The sequence below is a fragment of the Macaca nemestrina genome, chromosome 16, assembly GCF_043159975.1.
Source record: "Macaca nemestrina isolate mMacNem1 chromosome 16, mMacNem.hap1, whole genome shotgun sequence".
NCBI lineage: Eukaryota > Metazoa > Chordata > Mammalia > Primates > Cercopithecidae > Macaca > Macaca nemestrina.
This window is the reverse complement of record NC_092140.1, coordinates 89829434-89852204: the sequence shown is the minus strand read 5'-3', so window position 1 is coordinate 89852204 and position 22771 is coordinate 89829434. Positions and strand designations below refer to the sequence as shown.

The 22771-nt window shown below is 39.3% G+C and overlaps 1 protein-coding gene across 2 annotated transcripts in view; it reads right to left on the bottom strand.

The window, feature by feature from the left end:
* Positions 1–22771, bottom strand: part of LOC105486040 (SMAD family member 9) — a 505567-nt gene that overhangs the window by 346177 nt on the left and 136619 nt on the right. The gene's annotated exons all lie outside the window — the stretch shown is intronic.

Here is a 22771-nt window from a genome sequence, read left to right as displayed (position 1 = left end):
GTGCTTGTTCTTCATTTTCCATCTTTCCTTGGTTCACAGGCTTTCCTTCATTGTCATGGTAGAGTTTTTCCATGTTGAGGCTTCCTCTCCCCTTCCTTACCTTTGGGGATTGCAGACAGGTTCTGCCTTTCTGTCTAGCCTAGCCATGTGTGGGAACAATAGATATATGGACCAGAAAGCACCTGGAGCCGCCATTAGTGATACGGTTTGCATTTGTGTCCCCATTCACATCTCACATCCAATTGTATTCCCAACGTTGGAGGAGGGGCCTGGTGGGAGGTGATTGGATCCTGGGGGCAGATTCCCCCTTGCTGTTTTTGTGATAGTGAGTTCTCGCAACACCTGTTTGTTTAAAAAAGTATGTAGCACCTCCCCCTTCACTCTCTTCCTTTTGCTCTGGCAAGGTAAGACACACCCCCTTCCTCTTCACGTTCCACCATGATTGTAAGTTTCCTAAGGCCTCCCCAGCCATGTTTCCCACACAGCCTATAGAACCATGCGCCAATTGAACTTCTTGTCTTTATAAATTACCCAGTCTCAGGCAATCCTTTACAGCAATGCAAGAATAGACTGATACAATTAGGAACCCAAGGACCAGAGTAGATTGAGGCCGACCAGGGGGAGGAAGGGCAGAAGACACCTGGATTCACATTCTCATTTCTAAGGTTTGTCCCTGCATACAACTTTGATCCCATCCTTTCCAGCCTGTTCTGGGACTTTGTTTCTTGGGTTCTTCTTGTAACATTACCTTCACCCTTTCCCTCTGTTCTGGAGTCTGCCAGTCTGCCCGCAGATTCACGTAGATGTCCCTACCCTAAATCACTTGATCTCAGTGCCCTCTTAGCTAGTATCCTATTTCTAGCCTTTACCATCCAGCAATTCCAGGGAGCACCATACCTATCTTGCCTTCGTGTTGTTACTAAGGCATTTATTTGTCCACAGTGCCTTTTAGCTTCCTTCTTCTTCTTTTTTTTTTTTTCTTTTGAGATGGAGTCTCTGTCTGTCACCCAGACTGGAGTACAGTGGCATGAACTTGGCTCACTGCAACCTCCACCTCCCAGGTTCAAGCAATTCTCCTGCCTTAGCCTCCCGAGTAGCTGGGATTACAGGCATCCACCACCATGCCTGTCTAATTTTTGTACTTTTAGTAAAGATGAGGTTTCACCATGTTGGCCAGGCTGGTCTCAAACTCCTGACCTCAGGTGATCCACCACCCTCAGTCTTCCAAAGTGCTGGGATTACAGGCGTGAGCCACCACGCCCAGCTGGCTTCCTTCTTTCTTGACTATTCTTTTACTGCAGTTCTTTCAAGGTTATCTAACTATAAGAAATCATCATCATCATCACAGTTGAGATGCCAAATACAGTGGCCTTATTTTCAGTTTCCATTTAACATAGCTGACCTGTCCTAGCTTTTGAAATGTTCCCCTCCCGGGATGCCACAATTCCCTTAGTTTTCCTCCAGCCTTTCCAAGTGCACCCCTCCAGATTCCCACATGGATTCTTCCTCTTCTCCTCCCTCATCCTAGGTATGTTCTTGGTCTTCTTCTCTTTTATTGAATATCACTCTTTCACAACTTTCACCACCATTCCTGCATGGATGAGTCTCATGAACGTCTTCACCTCTCTGCCAAGCCCTGGTTCTGATTTCCATCTACCTAGGCCTCCACCTATAGGTACCATCAAGCCTTGGGACAACATGTCTACAACTAATTTGCATCAGCTCTTTTCCGGAGGTAACATTGGGTCTATCAATTATTTTTTCCTTCAAGTAGAACCACATTAATTCATGAACAAGTGTAAAGATCTGTTCTGCAATGAGCAGGCCTATGCAAACCTACCCCCAAAATCCAGAGAAGCTGAGGTGGAAGAAAGAGGCTGACAAATTCAGTTTCCCAGAAAGAAACATTTAGTATGGACTTAAAAACAGAAGCCATTATGTCCTGGACCCAGGCAAGACAAGATGGTGGATTCCCACACCCTTACCGACTAGATCCAGGCCTTATGTACTACAGGGAAGGAACAGAACTTATAGGGAAAGGAAAGAGTACTACGAGAATCTGCACAAATACAAGCTCTTATACAAGGAACAGCAGATAAAATGGAAGTCTTAGAGGCATTCCCAGAACTGGGGTTAAGCTGAAGTCAACTTGATGGATTAGCATCCAAGATGGAGTTGCTTTAGCCTCCATAAGATCTCTCCTACTTTTAAAGGCTTCCAGAAATAATAATTTCCTAAGGTCGTTTGGCAAATAAACTTTTTAAAACAGGCTACAGAGAACTAAAGGGAAAACGATGATGCTTTTACATCTTAAGATAGACATAGTTGTGTAATTTAAAGCTATAGATCAAAAAAGGCTCATTTTACAATGAAAATCATTTCTAGGAAAGCACACAGAGAGTGTTAGATGGGTTCTTAAAAGACAAGATAGGCTTAAGAGTATTTTCAAGGGATCATTTATTTAAGATAGAAAGCAAAACGAGATCTTGGACAAATAGATGTTGTATGAGTGCAAAGATTATTTATATTCTAATTATGTTAATTTAATTAATTTCCTCCATGGGGATCATGCTACTAAAGATTTTGAAAGATTTAGTCATTTTCTTCTGTTATAGGTTTACTTTAATGCTTTTTACCTTTTGGACTGCTGCCTTTTTGTACAAAATATTCCCATTGGAAGAAATAGTTCTATCTCTTTAAAATATGAACAAAACAACATCTATTCTGCAATGCTGGCTGCTCTTTGAATAATAAATTTTCCCACAGTTAAAAATGAATAATTAAGGTCTGTTTTAGAGACTTGATTTCAGAGAAAGGAAACTCAGTAATTAAAGAAAAAATGAAAATGGGAACTGGTCAGAAATGAATGACAATTTTTCATTTCCATTTAAAAGAATCTCTCAAGCACTAAGTTTTATTCAAATTACCTAGGAGCCTACTCTATTTTTTTCCAAGTAGTCCCAGAGTTTGAGTAAAGGAAATGTAAGCTATGTAATTTTGGTTCTATAAGATAAATAAAAATGAAAAGCAATTCAAAAGTTCATGTTTCAGTAGGAGTTGTGAAAGAGGGAAATATTGGCAAGGATGGATTAATCTGAGGCAACTGGCCAAGCCCCTCTGCCTGCTCCTCACAGTGGCCTCTTCCTGGGGAATCCTAGCCAGGGAAGTTCACTACATGATGTAGGTTTATGATTGCTATACCTTCAAAGCTTATCTATCCCTCAACCTCTCCAAGCCTACAAGGAACCGCTGATCATTAAAGAGCTGCTGCAACTCTCCAGGATAGGTCAAGGACTTCAGATAAAACTAACATCAACCAAGGCCCTCTAGCCACTCTCACCACGTGGCAGGCAGATGCATTCAATATCATCATGGCGTTTAGCTCAGCCTCATCAGCAAGAGAGATGCATAGGACACCACAGGTCCAGGAGAGAACCCAAAAGACCCCAGACCTCCTCTCCAACAACATCTCCGCATCTCATGGAATCCCACAGGAGGGGATCACAAGAGGAAAATAAATTTCACTTCTCTTTTCTAGACTAATAATCTTTACTTTCCAATTACAATTTATGGCATTCAAAATGATTTATTATCTCATTTGTCACCTTCATAAAATTTTAAGTTGTACTCAAGATGACTGAAAAATAGCTTAGCAAAGATCAAACCAAAACCAAAACCACTAATCACCTATTATTGGTTGAAAGAGTTTCATTTTTAATGTAGCCTCTATCGCCAAAACTCTGTTTAATGAAGAAACTAAAGTATTAAAGACTGATTCTCATAGGCAAGGCTTCAAACCTCATGAAAAGTTTAGACATCATCAAGAAGGCCTATTATTCAAGGTTATATGTGGGGCAGTAATGCGGGTTTTGTTGGTGGTGTGCATTCCAGTGGGTTCCAAATGGCATTTGACTAGATATCTTTGAAAATGTTTATTCTGTTTGCTGATCTTGGATGCTCTATCTATATTAACCATTGTACTTATATTAACTTTCTTGTTTATTTTTTTCAGATAGCTTTGTGTCGTGTCCTGAAGTATGGCTATCTTTCCAAATTATTTATGTGATAAAATGTAATAGAAAGTTTGTACCCAAAATATTAGACAGTTTACTTTTGTTCCACTATTTTCACCAAATATGCACAAACCCAATTGGATTAACATACTTGAAACCTCTCAGAGTAATAACTCATTCAAGGTGTACTTTTTAATGTTTTAGTATTGCATATTATTAAATGGGATTGTATAATGAGTAGAAGGCACAATTTCTGACTTGGAGAAAGTTTCATTTGGACAGACAACCAATCTAAAGCAAAGCAAACGATTAAGAATTATATAAGTCTTTTTTTTTTTTTTTTTTTTTTGAGATGGACACTTGCTCTGTTGCCCAGGTAGGGGTGCAGTGGTGGGATCTCAGCTCACTGCATTCTCGGCCTCCTGAGTTCGAGCAATTCTCATGCCTCAACCTCTTGGGTAGCTGGGATTACAGGTGTGCACCACCACGCCCAGTTAATTTTTGTATGTTTAATAGAGACAGGATTTCACCATGTGGGCCAGGCTGGCCTCAAGTGATCCACCCACCAAGGCCTCCTAAAATGCTGGGATTACAGGCGTGAGCCACCGCACCCAGCCAGGAATTATGTAAGTCTTAATATAAGCAAGTACACTATGACTTAGTATGAATTAAGTCATGGCCATGTTTTGTTTGACTTTTCTAATTCTTATTTTGTTGCTATTTTAACATGTTTACCAGCATTTTCTACATATTTGTTGTATACAGAATGCAACTGATTTTTTATATTAAATATGTGTTCATTGTATATATGTATCTAGTGCATCTGCTAATGTCTTTTTAAAATTATAATAATATCCTTATTTTTTAAAAAACCTTTTATTTTAGGTTCAAGAGTACATGTGTAAGTTTTTTATGTAGTTAAACTCATGTCATGGGGGTTTGTTGTACAGATTATTTCGTCACCCAGGTACTATGCCTAGCACAAAATAGTTATTTTTTCCTCTCCTCTCCCTCCACCCACCCTCTACCCTCAGGTAGGCCCCAGCACCTGTTTTTCCCCTCTTTGTGTCCGTGTGTTCTCATCATTTAACTCCCACTTATAAGTGAGAAACTGCAGTATTTGGTTTTCTGTTCCTGCATTAGTTTGCTAAGGATAATGGCCTCCAACTTCATCCATGTTTCTGCAAAGGACATGATCTTGTTTTTTTTATATGGCTACATCGTATTCCATGGTGTATATGTACCACATTTTCTTTATCTAGCCTATCATTGATGGGCATTTAGGTTGATTCCACGTCTTGGTTATTGTGAACAGTGCTGCAATGAACATACATGTGCATATGTCTTTATGATAGAACAATTTATATTACTTTGAATATATACTCAGTAATGGGATTGTTGGGTGGAATGATAGTTCGGCTTTTAGCTCTTTGAGGAATTGCCACACTGTTTTCCACAATGGTTGAACTAATTCACACTCCTACCAACAGTGTATAAGCATTCCCTTTCCTCTGCAACCTTGCCAGCATCTGTTATTTTTTGACTTTCTAATAACAGTCATTCTGACTGATGTGAGATGGTATTGTGGTTTCGATTTGCATTTCCCTAATGATCAGTGATATTGAGTTTTTTTTCATAGGCTTGTTGACCACATGTATGTCTTCTTTTGGAAAGTGTCTATTCATGTCCTTTGCCCACTTTTCAATAGGGTTATTTGGTTTTCTTATAAATTTAAGTTCCTTATAAGAAGCTAGATATTAGACCATTGTCAGATGCATAACTTGCAAAATTTTCTCCCTTTTTGTATGTTGTCTGTTTACTCTCTTGGTAGTTTCTCTTACTATGCAGAAGTCTTAAGTCTATTTACATCCCATTTGAAAAAAGTTGCTTTTGTTGCAATTGCTTTTGGCATCTTCATCATTAAATCTTTGCCAGTTCCTATTGTCCAGAATGGTATTGCCTAGGTTGTCTTCAGAGTTGATTTTTATATATGGTATAAGGAAGGGGTCCAGTTTTAATCTTTTGCATGTGGCTAACTAGTTATCCCAGCACTAGTTATTGAATAGGGTGTCCTTTCTTCATTCCTTGTTTTTGTCCACTTTGTCAAAGGTCACATGGTTGTAGGTGTGTGGCCTTATTTCTGAGCTCTCTATTATGTTCCATTGGTCTGTGTCTGTTTTGTACCAGTACTATACTGTTTTTGTTACTGTAGCCCTGTAGTACAGTTTGAAGTCAGGTAGCATGATGCCTCTAGCTTTGTTCATTTTGCTTAGGATTTCCTTGGCTGTTCAGGCTCCTTTATTGTTCCATATGAATTTTAAAATAGTTTTTTCTAGTTCTGTGAAGAATGTCATTGGTAGTTTGATAGGAATAGCTTTGAATCTATAAATCACTTTGGGTCATAAGGTCATTTTAACAATATTTATTCTTCCTATCCATGAGCATGGAATGGTCTTCCATGTTTGTGTCATCTCTGATTTCTTTGAACAGTATTTTGTAATTCTCATTGTAGAGATTTTCACCTCCCTGGTAGCTGTATTCCTGGGTATTTTATTCTTTTTGTGATGATTGTGTATTTTCTTTTTTAATGTAGATAATCATTATCTATAAGTAATACAACTTAATTCTTCCTTTCTTATCTTTATATCTTTTATAGTTTTTTTATTTTTTACTTACTGACTGCAACCTACAATTCAATGTTGAAAAGATGTGTTAAAAGGCATTGTTGTCTCATCTTGATTTTAAAGTGGATGTTTCTAGTAATTTACCAATAAGGATGATATTTGCTATAGGTTTTTGGTACTAGTAGATACATTTAATTAGGTTAATGAAGGTTTTTTTCTACTCCCAGTTTGCTAAGAGATTCAGCTTGAAAATATATTGAACTTTATTGCATTTTTAAAATCTTTTGAGATGACCATAGATTTTCTTATTCAATCTTAATATGGTGAATTATAGTAACATACTTTTCTTATGTAGAACCATCTTTGCATTCTTGGCATAAATTTAGTTACTAAGTATTACTAACTGCATGATTCTATTTGATAATATTTGATTTAATATTTTCACATTTATGTTCTTAAGATTGGTGAGTAATTTTTCTCAAAAGTTCTGGATTGGGTATCAAAGTTATACAAGCTCCATAAAGTATTTGGGGGAATTTCTCCTCTTTTGCTATTCTGTGGAGGAGATCTATTTCCTAAATTACCTATTCCTTAAATGTGGTAAAAGAATTCACTTAAAATTATCTTAGCCTGATATTTATTGGGTGTCAAAATCATAATTATTTCTTTAATGGTTATAGGTATAGTCAGGGTTTTCAATTCTTAATTCATTTTGATAAATAAATATCAACAACTATATACATGTATCTATTTCATTCAAATTTTCACATATTTTGACTGTGTGGTTAATATTTATACCTATTATATATGAGTTTAAGAAAAAATATATATTCTTTAACTGTCAGACTCAAGAGCTTGACTGTTTCTTAAATCTAGTTTTGTTAATTATATCATTCAAATCATTTTTATAGTTACACTTTTCTGCTTTATCTACAAATTACTGTGAGAAGTATGTTAAGATCACCTACTCTAATGGTGAATGGATTTTCTGTCAGTAATTCTGTCATGTTTTGTTTTATGTATTATAAAGATATGTTATTAGATGAATTCCAGTATGTTGATGGGGCCAAGGTGTGGATGGAAAATCTTTTGCTGAAGAGATCAGGCAGGTGACTTATGGATTCAATTAGTCCTCGAAGGAGAAGCCAGGATTAGAAATGTGGTTAGACAGGAAAGATACATAGTGGATCTTCTTATCTAATGGTGTGAATCCCCATGACATACACCACAGGGCCACAAGGTTTCTGAGAATGTTATACAAGCAGAAGCATTGTCATCTTGAAGTGAAAGGGAAGAGACTGGATAAAATAGAAGAAAGTCAGCAACCTCCCAAAATTCTATAGGCGGGAAAGAGCTGATAGAGTTAACTCTGAGCCTCTGTGGACCCAGAAGTGGAGTCCCAACTTAATGGAGTTTACCCTCCTGGGTTTCGGACCTGCTTGGGACCAGGGACCCTTTTATTTTTTCCAATTTCTGCATTTTTGAATGGGAATGTCTATCCTATGCCTGTCTTGCTGCTGTGTTTTGAAAGCAGATAACATGTTCGCTAGTTCACAAGTCCACAGACGAAGATGAATTTTACCCAGGATGAATCACACCCAGAATCTCCCCATCCTGCAGATCAATGACTTACATGACAAGGTTAGGAACTTTTGGAGTGGACAATATTTAGAAAATATTTTGAATTAGAGTTGATGCTAGAATTAATGAAGACTTTGGGTAATGTTGGACTGTCATTAATGTATTTTTATGTGGAACAGACATGAATTTTAGGGGACCAGAGGACAATTATAATGAGTTGAAGTGTGACCCCCAAAAGATATTCCTCATCCTATTTCCTGGTATTTGTGACTATGACCTTATTTAGAATAGAGTTTTCAACAACATAATTAAGTTAATGATGTAAGGATGAGATCATCCTGGGTTTCAGGTGGGTCCTAAATCCAATGACTGGTATCCTCATAAGAGGAGGAAAAGGGAGATTTGACAGAGAGACTTGGAGGAAGACAATGTTAAGATGGAGGTGAAGATTATAGTGATGTGTCTACAAGCCAAGGGACACCAAGAATTGCTAGCAGCCATCAGAAGCTGGGAGAGGGAGTCATGGAATGAATTCCCCTTTACAGCCTCCAGGAGGAACCAACCCTTACAATGCTTGAATTTGGACTTCTGACTTCAAACTGTGAGAGAATAAATTTCTGATCATAATCCACTCAGTTTGTAGTAATTTGTTATAGCCAGCAGACCTAGGAAATTAATGCAATGGTATCTATCTTTCTATTCTTTTATAGACCCTGCATTCCTGTATTTCTTTTTTTTTTTTTTTTTTTTTTTTGAGGCGGAGTCTTCACTCTGTCGCCCAGGCTGGAGTGCAGTGGCACCATCTCGGCTCACTGCAAGCTCCGCCTCCCGGGTTCGCGCCATTCTCCTGCCTCAGCCTCGGGAGTAGCTGGGACTACAGGCGCCCGCCACCGCGCCCGGCTAATTTTTTTGTATTTTAGTAGAGACGGGGTTTCACCGTGTTAGCCAGGATGGTCTCGATCTACTGACCTCGTGATCCGCCCGCCTCGGCCTCCCAAAGTGCAGGGATTACAGGCGTGAGCCACCGCGCCCGGCCGCATTCCTGTATTTCAATCGTGTCAGATAAAGACAATAAACTGGGTTTCTTTTTGTCTAATTTAACACTCTTTCTTTGAGAGTGGCAAGTTTGGTTCATTTACATCTATTTTTATTGCTGATATACTTTAAAATACTTCTATTGCTCCATTTTGTGTTTTCTATTTGTCCTACTCTTTTATGCTTTTCTCTTCCTTTGATTGATTTTATTTTTTAAACTTTTAATTTCAAAATTTTGAAAGTTATTCACTCTATTCTTATTCTTTTAGGAATAAACCTTAATAAGCTAATATTCATATATAACTAAAAATTAATCAATATCTCTAAGAAATAAAAGCTCCACCTAAGAAATAAAATATCTCAAAGAAACAAAGGCTCTTAGAAAGCTTTACCTGAAATCACCTAGCTCACCAGATATTTTTACATTTCTAATACTGACCTGATTTTTTCACCTGCAAAAGAAAATATTAAATAGGCTCAACATTTTAGATTTACCCACACATTAACCTTTGCTCATCAATCCTTGTTGAATCTCAGACACATTCTTTGTTCATTTCTTCTTCTTCCTAAAGTAAGTCCTTTAGAAGTTCCTTTCTGAGGATCTGTTTGTAATAAACACTTAATACTTAGTTGTCCAAAAATATCTTATTTTACTCTCCTTCTTAAATGCAATTTTAGCCAAGTGTATTTTACCAATTAGATAATTATTTTCTTTCAGCATTTTGAAAATATTATTTTCCATCTTATGGCCTCTATTGCTGATGTTGAGAAGTCTGCTCTTACACTCATTGAGTGCTGCCCAAAAGTGTGGCCCATGGAGTTGGTTAGCAATGTAGCTCTTAGACTTCACCCTAGATCAACCAAACCCAAATCTTAAAGTGGTAGGGCCCAGGAATCTACATGTTTGTTTACTTGCTTTCTGGATAGGTCATTAGAAGTTGAGAACCTTAGAGTATGTGTAGGCAACTTGCTTCTATCTCTTCCTTAAGATCTTGAAGACACTATGATATGTGTAGATATAGATTTGTTTTACTTACCTTGCTTTGGGATTATTATTATTCTTACATCTCAGGATTCATACTTTTCAATAATTCTGGGAAATCACCAGGCATTATTTCATTAAATATTGCCTTTCTCACATTTTCTCTGCCTTAACCCCAATAATGTGTATTTAAAACATTTTCATTTTTCCTTTTCTGTGTTTTTAAATGTAGATCCCTATACACTAAGGTCTCTAATGCTATTTTTAATAGGAAGAAAAAATTTTGAATAGGAATATCTATAAGGGACTACACCTGCAGAAATTTAATTCAATTTAACCACGTATGCAACAGATATTCAGTGACCCACACACATTACTAATCCCAGAAATGGGACAGAACTTTTTACAAAAATAGTACAACATTTTTACTGTTACTATAATGCTTTTAAGCCTTACTATAAGAGTATCACCAAAGATAATGCTGTAACATGGAATGACTCAGACTCTTCAGTATATTTGTTAAGTAAAATTTCTTGGACAATGTTCAAGACAAGTTTATATCCTCTAGATTTTTAGATAGCAATGTGTTCTTCTACAGAAAGGTCCACATGTATCATGTTTTCTGTCGATGTACAATGCCTTATTGTTTTTAAATGCTTGTCAGTGAGAAACAGTCCATGCTGGAAAAAAATCCAAAAATTTTCCCCTTGACTTTAAAGTGTATATCCATGGACCCCCACAGAAAACCTATTACCTGATATTAGGGGAACCTTTCATCAAATTTAGTGATTCAATTATCTTCATAGAAAAGAATGTCAGAAGTTTTAAAATGCTGACAGAGTAGCTTCATGTGAGTCCCTCAGTGCCTCCTTTTCTGGAAAATATGAAGTGGACAAAGGGCTTGAGCAGAAATAAAGTTAGACCCAGAAACTAATGGGGCGGAGGTGGGGGCATGTTTCTTAACATACTGACGGATGAATGGGAAATTTAAAACTTAAGTGTTGTAAAAGCTAATGCTTTTAAGGCTAATTATCTGTAATGATAATATGTCTGTGTGCTATGTAAATAAGAACCCAAAATGAGACACATCTGTCATAATGAAATGTGACACGGGGGAGATTAAACTGAAGCCTTTCTTACAGTGAGTCTTTGGATAAACTTCTCTGATTAATGAAATGTTCTGTTGTTTGAAATGTTTGCACTGAGACTTGGATGGAAATAAGATCAGACTGTCGCAGAGAATTTTTGTTGTTGCTGTTGTTATTATACTTTAAGTTCTAGGGTACAGGTGCACAACATGCAGGCTCATTACATAGGCATACATGTGCCATGCTGGCCCGCTGCACCCATCAACCTGTCATTTACATTATGTATTTCTCCCAGTGCTATCTCATCCCCCGCCCCCTACCCCATGACAAGCCCTGGTGTGTGATGTTCCCCACCATACAGAGATTTTTTATGGATGAGTTATGCAGATTCAACCTCATTAGTTCATTGATGCTCAGCAGAGGCGGCAGATGCGCCACTGGAGTCAGCCATGATTTGTGTAGAGGCACAAGATCATCTGGGAGCTGAAGACTGGTACCTGGGGCATGACATTCAGGCACTGGTTTATTTACATCAAGAAGGCAATTTAGAAGAGATTCTTTTTTTCTTTTATCCTCTCTCTCTCTTTTTCTCCATCTAAAAACCCTCACAAAAAAAGACAGAAACTATCTTGACCCAAGCCTTACCTTCACCTCACTGTCTTCTCTCTCCTGTAACTTCAACCCCTCCCTTATTGCTGGCTCTTTTCCATTAGCCTGTAACATGTACACGTCCCTGCCATCTTAAAAAAGTAATTAACAGAAAACAAAGAAAGCCCTTTTTGAATTCTGAGAAACTTGGCGGCAAGTTTCTCAGTTTCTCACCCTCTTCCTTCACACTCAACTCACTGAAAAAGTAGTGCCTTCCCACGGCTGTCTTCACTTTTATACTTTGCTTTCATTCTCCAACCCATTATAATCTGACTTCTGCTCCAATTCGGCTCTGATATTCCTCATGCTAAGATCACTAACAGCTACACAGTGGCTTTACTTAAGCTTTTACCTTGCTTGACCTCTTCGGTGCACCTGACGCCATTGATAAATCCCCCTCTTCTTGAAGTTCTTTATTCCTTTGGTCTCTACACCCCATTTCTCCTGCTGCATCTCAGAATCAGTCTCTTCCTCTGTCTCCTCTTGGTCTGTTCTCCCCTTAAACATTGGTGAGCCCCAGACTTCCGGCATGAAGCAGCTGTGCTACACGCCCTGCCTGGGCGATTTCATCCTTGATCACAGCTTCTCCTTATGGCTGAGAATTCAGAATCTATATCTCATCTTTAAACTTTCTCCTCAGCTTTAGAACGGCACCTCCTACAGCTCACATGGAAGTTCCAATGATACCTCAAACTCAATGTGACCAGAAAGGTTTTACTTTAAAGTAGAAAAGTTTTTCCTTCCGTGTCCTTTATCCTCTCAGTTTTTTCCAAATAGTAATCAAAGAATCAGCTTTGTCTTCTTTCCTCAGTGACTGACCTTGATATCACTAAGTCCTGTAAATTTCCCCTGCCATACATGTCCCTTTCTCTCTGTTTTCATTGTCATTGTTGCAGTTCATATGCTCATTGTCTCTTGCCTGACATTTATTTCCTAACTAGGCTCCCTGTCATATTTGCTCCCTGCCAGTGCATTTATCTTACTTCTGCCAGAGTGATCTGACTGAAGGTACAAGTGTCAATCTGTCATTGAAACCTCTCCATATTGGGCATTTCATATGCACCTCCTCAGACTCTTCCAGCCTCCATCTCCTAGGCCTCTGCCACTTGCTCTATCTCAGCCATTAGCACTTCAAACATCTCCAAGCACACCTGTAGAGATCTGCCAGAAACCTAGGCTTGGAGCTTCTGGCTCCTCCCCACTGCTCCCAGACTCAAATGAAGACCCATGTCCGGCCCTCGGAGAAGCAAGTGCCAAGGTGAAATTGGACTTGCAAGCCCGTGATGCAGATCTGACCCTGATTGAAAGAGAAAGAGAAAAAGAAAGAAGGGAGGGTGAGTGGAAGCACCTTAGACTGCGGTGCAATTCTAAGGGAAGTTTGTCAGGGTCATTGGAAAGTTCTCAAGCTAAAGTCTCCTGTCTCTTAGGAACAGACCTGCCTCAGTATCTCTGCTCTGTTCAGTCACTGAGAGCAGGCAGAAGGAAGCATGGTCTCTACGGTATTACATGTTTTCAGATCACCAAGTCAGACTGTTAGCTAGACATGGCAGCAATCCACCAGATGACAGAACTGGGACACTTACAAGGGGACTGGATCAGGTCCAAAATTATAAGTAAATTACCATTAACTGCTGACTCAGACTGCACGCAAACTACCTCTACTGCACCAGCGCCTCGCCTTCAACCCATGGGTTTCTGTTGACCAACTCACAGAGGAAGAAAAGACCAGCCTGGCTGCCAGGTACAGAGTACTATGCTGGTGCGCTCAAAATTGACAGTTGCTGTATTATATCCCCAGTTGTAGGAGACCCTGAAAGATGTTCCAGTGAGAGACCCAATGGTCTCCTCGTCTAGCCCAGTGCTTGTGCAATGGGTCCGTGAACAGAGTTGCCAAGATGGAAGGAATGAAGACCAGGCCTGGACCTAATAACAAGGGCTTCTTTGCATTATGGCCACTTAGCAGTGGCCAGTGCACCAACAGCAGAGACTGAAGCCGTGCCCTCAACCCCACACCATTCTTTGAGGTATCTGCCAACTACCTACCTAGTGGCAAGTCAATTACATCAGGCCACTTACCCACTGGAGTGGACAGTGGGCATTAATTCATACTGAAGTTGATACATACTCTGAATGTTGCTTTCCTTGCCTATCTGCAGTGTCTCTATTAGCACCCCCAGCAAAGCACTTATAGAATGCTTTATCATTCAACATGTTTTCCACATAATGTTCCCTTCAGCAGTGTAATTTTCTGCAGGAAATGTGGTGCAAAAATGGACTTCAGACGAGGGCACTCCCTGATAATACCATGCATGCCATCATCTGGAAGCAGCCAGCCCATAAAATGATGAACAGCCTGTTGAAGGCTTAGCTGTGGGTCTGACGTCTTGCAGGGTCTGACACCTTTGTTGTCTTTGAGGAGTGACATATGGACTAAATCAGCACCTGATAATACAGTACTTTACCTCCAATACTAAGAATATTAGGTCCAGGAAGCAAGGGAAGTAGAAGTGACCCCACCTCACCATCAAGCACAAGGGCCCATTTACAGCAATTGTGTTTCTCCTCCCTACAACCTAAGATCCTGCTCAATTAGAGGTCCTAATTCTCAGGGAAAGAACATGTCTGCCAGTGTATCTAAGAGTTGCATTGAACTTGAAGTTTTGACTACTACCTTTTCACTTTTGGCTTTCATGATAGTAGTTCAATTGGCAAGGAAATAATTTACTGTTTTATTGAAATAATTAAGGAGTTGGTGTTACCACCACAGAATGGGGTCACAGAGGATGACATCTGAAACCGCCTAGGGGAATCACCGGGTCTCTCTCAGTACTTCCAAGCCACCTGATAATGGTGAATGGAAAAATGCAGCAATCACAACCTAAAATATACAGGGCAAATAAAGCATCAGACCACTTGAAAGTTCTGAATCGCTGCACCAGGTAAGCAACTTAGACTACCTGAGAGTTGTCTGATGAGGGAAATACAGAATGGGTGATAGAGGAGAGAAGGTATAAATGCCAATTAGAGTCTCAGGACCAGCCTCAATGCAGAAATTGTAGCTTATTTCACTCTCTTGCCTTAAGTTTTAGGAAATCACAACTAGTAACTATCTTGAGGGGACTCTGTGACTGACTGACTTGTACCTACCCTCTTTGAGAAGCAATAAGACTGATGTGATCTTTACAAATTATATGAATCTATTAAATAATCACATGTACCCCAAAACTATGTACTCTACTATATATCAGTTTAAAAAATATAGTAGGCTCTTTTTTTTTTTTTTTTAGATGGATTCTCAGGCTGGAGCACAGTGGCAATATGTGGCTCACTGTGACCTCCTCCTCCTGGGTTCAAGTGATTGTTCTGCCTCAGCCCCCCGAGTAGCTGGGATTACAGGCACATACCACCACACTCAGCTAATTTGTGTATTCTTAGTAGAAATGGGGTTTCACTATGTTGGTCACACTGGTCTCAAACACCTGACCTCAAATAATCTACCCATCTCAGCCTCCCAAAGTGCTGGGATTACAGGCATAAGCCACCGCATCCAGCCAAAAAAATATAGTAGACTCTTTTACAATACTTTGCAACAGAATAGAGAATAACCATAGTAATCTTTTGAATGACGTAGGTCTTTTTGGCTATTTGTGGCAATGTATGTTGAATATTTGCTTAGTATAAAGGCATTATACATATTTATTATACAAAACATCATGCTCCAAATTTGCTGTCTTTGTCTGTGATGACAAGTGTTTGGAAGATATTTTCTAATATAGAAACACCCTTAATCACTTCCTTCAGGGTAAAGCCACCATTTTCATAATGAATGTGAAAATAACTGCTTGTTGGAAGAAACAAACTATAGGGAGAATATTTTGAAAAGTGGATGTGTGGTATTATTTCCATCACTGTATGATCATACAACTGAAAATAATGTATACCACCTGTAACAACTCTCCTATATGATCACTTCTTAAAAGTTGAAAATAAAGTTTCAAACCAGCCTTTAAATTTTCCACATGTGGAATTTCAGTGAGTCTGGACCCGCCTGTAAAAATATATCAAATGTTGGTCCTTTTGATGACTTTGTAGAAACAACTGATGGATATCAGGGAAGATGGACACCAACCAGAGATTCTGCTGGAACCTGGAGATTTTTCCTAACATCTATCCTGTTGTTCTTAAGCTTTCCTAATTCTGTCTTCTCTGTAGAACAGACAGCAATATAATGGACATCTATACTCTGCTCTTATAAGCTCAAGTAATTTTAGTACAAATTCCACGGACAGAAATGAAGAGATTAGTCTAAGTTTAAACTCTGCTACTAACTAGCCATGTGCCAAGCAAGTCATTCTGGTGAGAGGGGGTTTGAGTTCTGTCACTAAACAATCATGACATTGTATGACTTCCCAGCAGCTGCCAAATTTGCAAATGCGAGATAGGACTCCTACCAACTGATAAGCCCGCTTCAGAGAAGGCAGTAGGAGAACCCATGCCACCTTTCCTAAGAATGCAAAAGGAGCTACATTCATATGAGCCTCCCTTGACATTTGAGGGTAGAAGAGAAGGAGGGTCTGTCCCTTTGTGTCACACCACTCAGGAGTGATGGTCAGGCTCAAGGAAGTGTGTTTGGATTTGCTGAGCCACAATCCAAAGCCTAATTATGATGAATTACAATAATCAAACTCTTTTGTGCCTGTTTAGTTTTCTTCCCCAAGTCTCTATGTTTAGGCTCTTATTTCAATTAAATCTTTGGAATTAAATGTTATGGACAGTGATACACACAATATGGGATAGTTCTTGTAAAATATAATGAAATGTAAAACCTTGTCATGATTTCAGCTTAAAATATTATTTTATGCCAGGGCAAATGTCAAAGATAACCATCTCCTTTTATTAAGCATTACCTGGAAGATGGATAATATTTAATATGTGTAATGACAAATCTACAAAGAAAAAGAAACACCAAAAGTCTATTGTCAGAATCTGTGATGCTCCACTTTAAACACACAGGTATCTGTGATATCACAATGTTTAAAGAAATAAAATGCCATTTCATACATAAAGCAAGAATGCTAATCTCCAGAAACAGAAGTTATAGGAACTCTTCCTTAAAAAAAGAAGGTATTCCAAAAGTAAATTCTTATATTAATATTAATTCATTTATCGTTTTAAAAATCAATGTCAGCAGCTGTGCTTGCTAGGATACAAAATTTAAAACCACAGGGAAGAGATAAAAGGTAATGGGAACAAATGGGAAACCCCTTGTTTGCCAATATTTTAAAGTCTCCTCTCTAGAAAGTAACTTCTTGGAGGCAGGAAATATTTTGTTTTTACTCATTTTTGCATCCCCAGAACTTTTCAAACATGCCTGGGACATAATAGATATTTTATACTTGTTCAATGGATAAAGAAATGAAGTTAGGCAGCCATTAAATTTATTTCAAAGGGAAATTACCAAAAGCAGGCCACACAATTGTTTAGTGACAGAGCTCAAACTCCATTTCAATGGAATGACTTGCTTGGCATATGGCTAGTTAGTAGCAGAGTTTAAGTTTAGTCTAATCTCTTCATTTCTGTCCTCTAGAATTTGTACTAAATTTGTACTAAATTCCTCTGGAATTTGTACTAAAATTACCTGAGCTGGCCGGGTGAAGTGACTCATGCCTGCAATCTCAGTACTTTGGGAGGCCGAGGTGGGTGGATCACTTGAGGTCAGGAGTTCAAGACCAGCCTGGCCAACATGGCAAAACCCCGTCTCTACTAAAAATAAAAATTTTAAAAAAGTAGCTGGGCATGGTGGTACACACCTGTAATCCCAGCTACTTGGGAGGCTGAGGCATAAGAATTGCTTGACAGTGAGCCAAGATCACACCACTGCATTTCAGCCCAGGCAACAGAGCAAGATTATCTCAAAACAAAAACAAACAAAATTACCTGAGCTTACAAGAGCAGAGATTGTCATTATACTGCTATGACGAGCTCTTCTCTAGCTGCCTTCCAACAGCTGCGATAGGAAATAGGAAAGCCAAGGTTGAACACCCCAAGCTTCTTCGGCCCACCAGGAAGACAAGAGGAGGGCAAAGCTTAAATGGGAGAGGGAGCGGATCTTGGAAGAGGAAAGAAGAGGAGGAGAGGGATCCAAGAACAATCATTCTAATGTGACGAGAGGATTGGATACAAGTTTCACAATTTGCTTCATTTCCTTTGAATTAATATTCTCTGAGACCCTCCTCAGTACTAACTTTCAATACCAAAGAACTAAATAAAATCCTAAATGTCAACACAAAACTAATTCTTTTTTTCTACAATGTCTGTCATATGACTGAGCCTAAAAGAGATGCACAGCTTAAACACCAAGCTGAAAATAACATCCCACATTAATTAGGTGTTTTTCATTTTCCCAGCTACATACTTCTTGGCTAACAGATATAGTACATTCCACAGCTTACTGAAAAGACTAGATGATTTTTACTTTACTGGAAAAAAATTAAAGGAAAGTCTCCATTTTTATTCAAAGGCATGGGAGGGAGGAAGGAAAACCAATTGTAAAACACGGATAATATTTAAATCTTAAAGAAAATTGGAACGTTTTGTTTTTCAATAAATTATAAAAAGAGATGATTTAATGAGAAAGCAGTTGTTAGTACACACGGTAGGAAAGCAATACGTTCTTTAGCTTTAGTAGAGGTAATGATGTGATTGTCATCAGCAGATTACCCAAACCCAGAGGTGTAGGATTTCCTAGCTCAGTCATGAAAATAAGCAGGGTTCAGGCATCAGGGAAGAATGTAGGAGCATTGCCCTTTTATATCACAGTTTATTCTTCATAGTAATCTTTATGGGCTGGGGGACGTGGAAGGGCTGTACGTTGTTGACAAAAAAGCCAAACTCTGTAAAATACTTAGAGAGATTTTTTCTGAGTCAAATGTGAGTCCATGACCCATGACACAGCCTCAGGAGGTCCTGAAAACATGTGCCCAAGGTGGTTGGCTTACAACTTGGTTTTATGTATTTTAGGGAGACATAAGGCATCAGTCAATACACGTAAAGTATACAGGTATATATTAGTTTGGTCCAGAAAGGCAAGACAACTCATGGTGGGGGCTTCCAGGTCATAGGTAGTTTCAAAGTTTTTCTGATTAGCAATTGGTTGAATAAGTTATTGTCTAAAGACCTGTAATCAATACAAAGAAGTGTCTGGGTTAAGATAAGGGGTTGTGGAGACCAAAGTTCTTATTATGTAGATAAAATCTGATAGATGGCCACCCTTAGAGACAATAGATGGCAAATGTTTCCTATTCAGACCCGTAAAAGATATTAGACTGTCCAGCTACTCTCTTTGGGATCAGAAAAAGACCTATAAAGAAAAATGGATTCTCTACAGAATGTAAGTTTTCCCCACAAGAGACAGCTTTGCAAGGCCCTTTCAAAATATGTCAAAGGATTATATTTGGGATAAAACACTTTGATTTCTTTCAGAGCCTGCTATCTGTCCTGTGATGCTATGCTAGAGTCAGGTTGGAATTTGGTATCTGTTTGGTATCTTGTTGCTACAAAGAGTCTGTTTTGTCAGTCTTAAGATCGCTTTTTTTTTTTTTTTTTTTTGGAGACAGAGTCATGCTCTGTTGCCCAGGCTGGAGTGCAGTGACACTATCTCGGCTCACTGCAACCTCCACCTTCTGGGTTCAAGCGATTCTCCTGCCTCAGTCTCCGAAGTAGCTAGGATTACAGACGCACACCACCACACCTGGCTAATTATTTGTATTTTTAGTAAAAACAGGGTTTCACCACGATAGCCAGGCTGGTCTCAAACTCCTGACCTCAAGTAATCCACCTGCCTTAGCCTCCCAAAGTTCTGGTATAACAGGCATGAGCCACTGTGCCCTGCCAAGATCTCTATTTTTATGTTAATGCTGGTCAGTTGTGCCTGAATTCCAAAGGGAGGAGGGCAGAGTGAGGCAAGTCCACCTCCTCTTCCTGTCATGTCTTGAACTAGATTTTCAGGTTTCTTTGGAATCCCCTTGGCCAAGTGAAGCAGCTTTGTTGTCTGGGGTAAATACCCGGGGTTCATAGCTTCACAACAAGAAAATTTAGGGCACACAAGGAATTTAGGAGCAGAGGTTTAACAGGCAGAAGAGAAAGGAAAACAGCTCGCTCTCTCTAGTGAGAGACAGGTTTCTGAGAGGAAAAGGCTGCCAGCCAAGGAGTTCACCAGATTTTATAGGCAGGCTTGAGGAGGCAGTGTCTTATTTACATAGGACCCACAGATTGGTTCAATCAGGTGTGACATTTACATAGCACGTGGAAAAGGCTGGCCACACCACCCTAATCTTATTAGGCAAATTGCTTCCCCCGACCAGTGCCGCCTTGTCGGCTCCTTACTATACCTGTGGCTGACAAAGAGAAGGGAAGATGGAGCCGCCATTTTGAATATGATTGGCACAACTGCCAGCATCTATGTCTGCAGCTGAATTTTACAGGCTGCTCTTGGTTAGAGAGGAAAATGTTTTGGGGCTGCTTTTCATTAAAAGGAAAACCTTTCCGAGGACTTCCATAGCCTCCCTATTTGCCTAAGTAATTTCTTTTTAACTCCTATATATCAATAGGAGAGATTCATTCAGTTGGTTAGAGGACTTAGAATTTATTTTTGGTTTACAAAGTGAAAAATGAGACTTACTTCCAGGGAAATGGCTTGTTGCACACTCAGTAGAAAATGCAGTGCCCCTCTCTCAACATCTATGCACCAATGTTTATCGGTGTTTTCTCCACCTGGGGTAGATGGCTCTTAACTCTCTTTTTTTTTTGGAGACAGAGTCTCACTCTGTCACCCAGGCTGGAGTGCAGTGGTGCAATCTCGACTCACTGCAACCTCCACCTCCTGAGTTCAAGTGATTCTCCTGCCTTAGTCTCCTGCCCAAGTAGCTGGAACTACAGGCGTGCACCACCATGCCTGGCTAATTTTTGTAGTTTTAGTAGAGATGGGGTTTCACCATGCTGGCCAGGCTGGTATCGAACTCCTGACCTCCAGTGATCTGCCTGCCTCAGCCTCCCAAAGTGCTGGGTTTACAGGTGTGATCTTACTCTCTTTTTACAGCAAAGACTGTTACACTGCCCAATCATTTCCAAGTTATACCCCTTGAGAATTACAAAGAATGTTAATAGATGCTACTAGAAAAACAAAACTTGTTATTAAAAAGCTTGAGAGTCTTAAAGAAAAACGTGAAACACTTTAGGGTACTTCAAGGTTATAACATGAAATCCTGATTTGGGTTTATAATCTGGCTGCTGCCTGAATCTGTAGCCTGTCCCTGAATTCCTCCCATTTAAACTTCCAGAACCCATCAGCTCTCAGCACCTTTGAGTGGCACCTCCCTGCACGCTGGCCTGGCTGCTATCACTCTGCCAAGTCCCACCCAGGTTCCGCATGTCTGTGCTTCCACCATAGCTCAGTTCTCCTGACTCTTCACTTCTGTCCCTCACATGCCTCACACAACTATTAGAGAAATGTTTGCTGAAGAAATGGATGAATGAATGAAGCCTTTCACCGAACAGAAGGATGGGGACGAGGAAGGCAGGGGCTTAATATCAATGGAATATTAAAGAAAAACTCTTAACTATGCTCTTCAGCTCTTGGTTTTTCATGTGATACATTATGCATCCTGATTAAATCACGAAGGAACAGGCCAAACCCTACCTCCTTACGGCAAAGAGAAAAATTTACTTTTATTTTTAACTCTATTAGACATGTAAATACCCTACAGCATAAAATCTATACGAATATATTCTTCCTCCCACCTGTGACTCATTCTTCTATGAATCAACTTTTCTGTTACTACTAGATTCTCTTTCTTGACACATGAGCACTCTAATTAATGAGAAGCTGATTTTTTTTCAGTACCATAGAAATTTGTTTTAAGGGGAAGGGGAAAAATGATTCCAATAAAATGTCAGCCCATGGTAGAGTGGAAATTGTATGCTTACCAAGCAGGGCATACAGGTCCAAATGGGTATTCTGCGTTCAGGATTTAGGAACTGGAAAATTGCTGTACACAAATGAACCCATATCACCAATAATCTGTGTCTCCATGCCTAGATAAAGCTTCTAAATCCTCACAGGCTCTGTCACTTCACTTTATCCTGTACTGCAGTCCCTCAGGGCTGCCATCACCAATACTGAACGGCTAATGAATTTTTCCTGCTCCTCTGCTCAAGTACAACTGAAAGATTGTGTGCTAAAACTTCCAATCAGTAAGAGGCAAGAAACAAGGACTGCAATAATTTTCTGAAATCACACACCAGGAGGTCTGCTTTTCACTTGCTCATCCAATCGTTTTTGTGTCCCCCTTGAGTTTAATATAAACCCAACTTCAAAGTTAAGACATGTCCTAACTTACTCTTTATATGATTTATGTTCATGAGAATCAGGACTGTATGGAGAAGGTAACTAACTATCTTGTAAGACCACCTATAAGTTATGCTTTCCTTCTCAAAAAGATTACCACTGTCATCTAACCTGAAAAGTTGAGAAACAGAATCTAAGTTAAGATTTGTCTTCTTGGAAAGTTCTATTGGGTTTGGCCTTGTGCAACGTAAAGCATTCATACTAAAATTACATTTGACATAACTCCCCTGTATATACACAGAGTCGCATATGCATGAAGGCACTAAGTACCTAAACAGTCGAATTATTTTGTAAAAAGAAGACCGTGCCCCACTCAAAACATCATAATTTGGTTAGTGATAGAACTGCTTTGGATAATACAGCCATAAAACTTAGCCTTGAAATTATCTTGACTT